At 40.2% G+C, this 6,574-nt stretch overlaps 1 long non-coding RNA gene across 1 annotated transcript; it reads left to right on the top strand.

Moving 5' to 3' along the window:
* The first annotated feature begins 3,534 nt into the window (after window positions 1–3,534).
* Window positions 3,535–4,797, top strand: LOC147200752 (uncharacterized). The gene is made up of 3 exons (XR_015101863.1): window positions 3,535–4,091; window positions 4,531–4,587; window positions 4,660–4,797. It is a non-coding gene; the product is annotated as an uncharacterized LOC147200752 (long non-coding RNA).
* The last annotated feature ends 1,777 nt before the right edge of the window (window positions 4,798–6,574 follow it).

Here is a 6,574-nt window from a genome sequence, read left to right as displayed (position 1 = left end):
GCATTATTTTAAATTTTCGTAGTTTCATTGACGTAATCGTTAATTTACGTTTTTCGGAGGCGGTCATGAACACCTCTCGAGGCGAACAGAAGGAGCATACCTTTATCTAGTGGATGCATTGTAAATTGCGCCTTATAATCCAGTGCGTCCAATATATGAAAAAAAATTACAAAATAGGCCATTCATTGAAGGTGCGCCTCATAATCCAGTGCGCCATTTAGTGGGGAAAATACGGAATTCCAATTTTATATACATTTTACCCAATCTCAGCGGCCAGTGGTTAGCGCGTCGAACTCACAGTGCAGTGGTCGTGGGTTTGATCCCGGCTCTGGCCTCCCTGTGTGGAGTTTGCATGTTCTCCCCGGGCCTGCGAGGGTTTTCTCCGGGGACTCTGGTTTCCTCCCACATTCCAAAAACATGCATGGCAGGCTGATTGAACACTCAAAATTGTCCCTAGGTGTGAGTGTGAGCGCGGATGTTTGATTGTCTCTGTGTGCCCTGAGATTGGCTGGCAACCAGTTCAGGGTGTCCCCCGCCCACTGCCCAAAGACAGCTGGGATTGGTTCCAGCACCCCCCGCGACTCCTGTGAGGATTAATCGGATCGGAAAATGAATGTATGAATACCCAATCTCACAACATCATTGGAATTGGGCTTTGCATTTTGAAAACGAGATCACAGTGAGAGTATGAGTGTAGTATTTTTTTTTCATCTTTAGCAACAAGAACGAGTTATTTAGAAGTTCATAATCCCACATGGTAACCTAAATTTTACAGCATCCATAATTATTTACCAAGCTTATAAATGGATAAAAAGTTATTTAGAAAACAGATATCAGTACGTGCAACTCAACAATAAAAAAACGAATCAACTAAAAATCACTCACGGAGTTCCTCAGGGGTCAGTGCTTGGTCCAAAACTATTCATCTTATATATAAATGATATCTGCAAGGTCTCAAAACAATTTAAATGTGTCCTATTTGCTGATGATACAACTTTCTACTGTTCTGGAATAAATCTGAAACAGCTCCTGACAACCGTAGAAAACGAATTAAACAAATTAAAAAACTGGTTCGACAGAAATAAATTGTCACTTAACCTGAAAAAATCGAAGTTAATTGTTTTTGGCACAAGACCAATCAAACACCAAGCTAAAATTATGGTAAACTCAATTGAGATAGAAAGAGCGTATGAAACCAAGTTTCTCGGATTAGTAATAGACTCAAAACTATGTTGGAAGCCACATATCGATAACGTAAAAAGAAAAATAGCCAAAACCGTAGGGATCCTCTACAAAACCAAGGAAGTGCTAAATAAGAGATCTTTGTACACATTGTACACTTCATTATTATTACCATATATGACCTACTGTGTGGAAATATGGGGAAATGCCTGCAAAACAAACACACTCCCTATTCTCAACCTACAAAAAAAAGCAATTCGAATTATTAATAGATCAAAATATACGGAACCCACAAATCCACTATTTATCAAATTAAATACGATGAAATTTTATGACCTGGTTGACTTTAAAATCGCCCAATTAATGTACAAAGCACACAATAACCTGCTCTGCCAAAACATTCAGAAGTTTTTCGAAATTCGAGAAAGCAGCTATGATTTAAGAGGTACCAACTTATTCAAAAAACTCAAAACAAGAACAAACATCAAGCAAAGAAGTGTATCTATCAAAGGTGTTAATCTGTGGAATAATCTCGAAACGGACCTGAAAATGAGTAAATCGCTTGCTGAGTTAAAAAACAAATTCAAAAAAATAGTACAAACAACCTACATCAATCAGAGTTAAAATGATAAATTCAAAACATTAAATATAATGATAAATCAGAACTAAGTTGATAAATAGAGAAAGGTATATAAATATCCATTATGAATTTAAGAGAAAATTGACACAAGAGTGTCAGGGTGTGGAAGTATATAATCCCGATACAAACCAAAAGTTGTAAAAATATCACGGTTAAGGGTAAAGTATGAGCCTTAATGGAGACTTCTTTCTTCTTACTTTTTTCTTTTCTGATTGATATAAAAATGATTTATTAGATACAATCACATAACGGGGTAGGACTAGATAAGTTTTTTACTTCTTCCTACTCCCTTGAACATAATAACTGTGTTGAATGAAGATTGATTTCTTTCTTTTTACTTTTTTTATCTACCTTATTTTCTGTCAAATTATTACTGTATATATGTTTTATGTTCAATAAACAAACAAACAAACAAACAAACAAACAAGCAGTAGTACCAATCTGTCTGATCAGTGATGAAAAGTGCAGGGCCACTTGGCATCAATGGCAGTAGACTTTTGGAATGAAATAAAATTTGCCTTCATACAATTGATTCATTTTATAATGACATCTTCAACTTTATGTAAAAAAAACAAAACAAAACAAAACCCAAAACAATTATTGTACAACCACAACACATTACCCACATGCCTGTTACATACCTTTTTTGTTGGTTACTGTTAGGGAGGGGCCTGCCTGGCAGCCTCCTCAGCCAGCGTGCTCTGCACCTCACACCTGTGACTCGTCAGCTCATCACCCACCTGTTGCCTATCTGCTCGTTTGGACTGGTATACATTGACTCACAGACCATTCCTCAGTGCATGTTTGTGCCGTCACCACGCCAGTGGACTCTGTTGGCATCATCTACAGTTTCTTGTTCCTTGTGTGGACCTTCCCTTGTGGACTCCTCGTGCTTCCCCCTGAGCGTTTAAGTAAGTCCCAGTTTTCTCCCTGAGTTAGGGTTCGTTTCCTGTGGACATTTTCCTTGTGGCTTCTTCGTGCTTCTTCCTGAGTGATTTTGCTAAGACTCTTCAATAAACTACGCCTAGTGTTGGCTTCAACTATACCTGCCTGTTGTCGTGCTATTGGGGTCACATCCAAACCCTAACAGTTACCTCATATTACCCAGTGCCCAGTTCTGCCTGTACCAACTGCACAATGAAATGGCTATAATGTGTGCTTAACCCTTTCAGGGACAGTGGCTACTACAGTGGACATATTATCATGTTATTGGTGTACAGGGTGCATGAAAGGTTTAATGTACACATTTTTATTTGTCTGCAATAGCATATGTTAATGGCCTATTTTTTTCTGCACATGCGCATTGTCTCTGTGCATCTCTAATCAGATAAAGAGCAACTATGAAAATTATGCACATATGAACAAATTCTGAATGCAGATCTTCCTAATTTATTAAAATGCCCTGTGCAAAATCCATGGAGAATAATCCAACAGCCCTACCATAACTCTTCCCTTTTAACTCCTTTACACCCTTTGACGTATAAATACGTCAATTTGCGCATAGCCGTTCCCTCCCCATGACGTATTAATACGTCAATCACGTGTTTTCATGGGGGAGGGTGCAAGAGAGTCCGATGCAACTTCTCACCAGAGGATTAGGCTTGACGGCAATGTTAAATAGCAAAAAAATGGCCATCGGGTGGCAGTGGTGCAAAAATCAACCAGGATCACGCAGCAGAAGGAGTAGAAAGGGCGTACAGTGAAGGGGGGCATATGTGGATAGTGGATTGGAACATTAGCAACTAGCAACGATGGAGAAAAGGAAATGACTAACTAAAAATGATTTTTTTTTTGTATAAAAGCGTCCTCGAAACAAAACAACAAAGGAGATGGTGTTTGTGTGGAAGAGAAAATGATGCTTCGGTCACGTAATCGAAAGCGGCACCCGTCAAACGAACGTCGGCCTGCACAAACATGGCGTGCTACACGCAGCCCGCATAGCTCACGCCGAGTTTCGAGTTCATCTGATGAAGATGAACTTGCTCCGTCAGCGATCATCGCTTGGCAGAGCATTTTGTGCCTCCCGATGCCCCACGTCGCCCACAAATCGTCTCCCCGGCGACTTCCAGCGATGCCGGCAAAGAGGCTGCATTGCTTCGCATGGCCGACGCCGGGCACACGTCAGCGATTCGTTAGAATCGTCTCGTAAAGACGACGGCGAAAACGATGAATTGGAGAGCGATTTGGATCCCGATGTCGGACGAATATGTGCCTTCGGACATAACGGAAAGCAGCTGAGAGTCCTCGCCAGAGCCGCTGGAACGAGGAGGTAACTGCTGACTAGCTTGCAAGTTCCCGTTCAAAACTTCATCACTTCTTATGCCTCCTCAGTCACTTTTATGTACCGCTACATTCCCCGCTATACTATGAAGTTTCCAGTAACACTCATCATTTATGTACGGTTGATGCGTCTCGTAGATGTGGATGAAAATATGCGCCGTAAATGCGCTGACTTGCATGTCGCCATAGGTTTTCAAAAAACAAACAAAAAAAAACAGGACCCATTTAGTCCGCTCAGCTCTGCTAAAACCACTAGTGTTAAATTCATATTTCATTTCAAATTGGATGCTGAGCAACGTGGAATGAATGGTGTAAATAGCAGTGTGCGAGCATGTATGTATGTGTGTGTGTGAGAGATGCTGAAATGTAAGTGGAAAGCAACAATAAAATAAAAGTGTGGTAATTGTACATACTTCTATACATTACAGATTGTCCAACCAGAAGCCAAAAGATGACGACTCCTCGCTTTGGTGGTGGAAAGAAAGGTAAATAAAATTATTGTACCTCACTCTGCAGCAAGATATATTTGCAATTTTTTATGTTTCTATAATTTATAGGTCGTGCATCTGGACGTGGTGGAATGAATCGATGGTGACAAACTGGATGGAAGCCAAAAACCATCTTCTCCACAGCTGCACTTTTGTTCATAGTTCAATAGTTTTGTTGTGTGCAAATAAATTATTTTGCGACAAAAACATTATTTGTAATGTTCTTTTGTAGGAGGAACACATTATTGAGGTATTTGAGCTGCCACAAAAGCAAAAAATAGTGTAAAACTTGAAATGATGCTTGAAATGCATGCTTTTACAAAAAGCTCATTTTCTCTGGATTTCTGCAGAAAATCGGCATTTTCCATCAAACTTAGCAGTTTTCTAATGCTGATTGCCAACGAACGGAGAAAGCTAGAAACAAACTTTCTTTTCTGCTGAAAGAAGAGAGTCTCACTTTTCTTTTGACAGGTTGCATGTATATATAGCCATAGGACAGAAAATTCTGTGGGCCTTGCAAATCAGTCGAAATTCAGTAAAATGTGAGGGATTGAGGGGGTTGCTCCAGTGAAAAGGGGTGGTATTCAATGAGTTAAGAGAAGTATAATCTTATCCAAATTGAGAGCAATGTAACTCCTGTTATGGAGAGCTGATCCCAATATTGATACAAGGAGATGTTTGAAGTTAATTAGTGAGTGAGTGTTTGGGTCAGAGGTCGTTTTCTGCTGTTAATTAGTTTCTGTTTCTACTTTTATCGTGATCTGTTGCCAGTGTTGATTTACTCGCTGTTTTGAATTTGCAGGACTAAGGAAATGTACAGTATATGCTGTATGTTGACATCAGTCTTTTACAATAAATACAGTACTGCTCATAATTTGCCCTCATGGAGTGCAAAGATATGATATCTTCCCTAAAGCGACGCTCTTCGTGAGCGAACAGTGAATGTGATGATTTTTCATTTTCTTTCTGAAAATGACACCTCTTTCTCTCGAGTCATATCTGTGCAATGTTCCCACCTTATTCCCCCCTCACACACATCCTTGCTGAAGACCTGCCTTCAAAGAGGGTCAGCTGGCTCATCTGCATCTCATTAAAATCCCACTAAGCTCTAATTGCATTGTGTATTAAAATGCAGATGATGAAATACGGTCACATTGTGGTCTGGCGCTGAACCACCACAGGAAAAGGATGAAATTCCCGAAAAGAGGTGTGAAATTTTTTTTTTTGGGGGGTGGGCGGGGTGGTAGGAAGCAAGTGGAGGAACATTTAGAAAGGCAGAGGCCAACACTTGAGCGGAATGAAGATTAGCCAAAGTAAATTAGAATGCATGTGCGTAAATGGAGAACAGTGGAGGGTGTGAGGAGAAGCGATTGTATGGGTAAAGGACTTTAAATACTTAAATTCAACAGACCAGAGCAAAGGTGAGTGTGGAAACGAGTGGAAGAAAGCGTCGGTTGCGTTTATGACAGAAGAGTACTGACGAGACAGGAGGCAGAGCTGGATGTGACAGCAATGAAGATGTTCAATGTTCTCTAAATTAATGGCCAATTTGGAAGGGATTTGAAATTAGCTCATCAGAGGGAAAGCCGAGGTTAGATGTTTTACAGACAAAATTCGAGAGACCAGAATTACATGGGTCGAACACATCCAGAGGAGAGATGGTGAGTATATTGGTTAGAAGCATGATGAGGTTAGCACTGCCAGGCAAGAGCGCTTCAGGAAGACACACACACACACACACACACACACACAAAAACACGTAGTCAAATGCAATGAGGGAAGACACAAGTGCAGCTGGTGTAACAATCTAAAACGGATTCGGCGCACAAATGGGTTTCATCCACCTGCAAAATGATTATGTAAAGTATAAAAGATTCTCGGACCCAAACCACAAATTAGTCAAAGATTGTCACACAACGACAAAATAAATAGCCAGATTGTACAGGTAACACGATACCTAGGTTTTAAAGTCTGCTATACTGAA

Source organism: Hippocampus guttulatus, chromosome 9 (genome assembly GCF_054856545.1).
Source record: "Hippocampus guttulatus isolate MCC_2025c chromosome 9, RoL_Hgut_1.0, whole genome shotgun sequence".
Classification (NCBI taxonomy): Eukaryota; Metazoa; Chordata; class Actinopteri; order Syngnathiformes; family Syngnathidae; genus Hippocampus; species Hippocampus guttulatus.
This window is presented reverse-complemented; position numbering and strand designations above follow the sequence as displayed.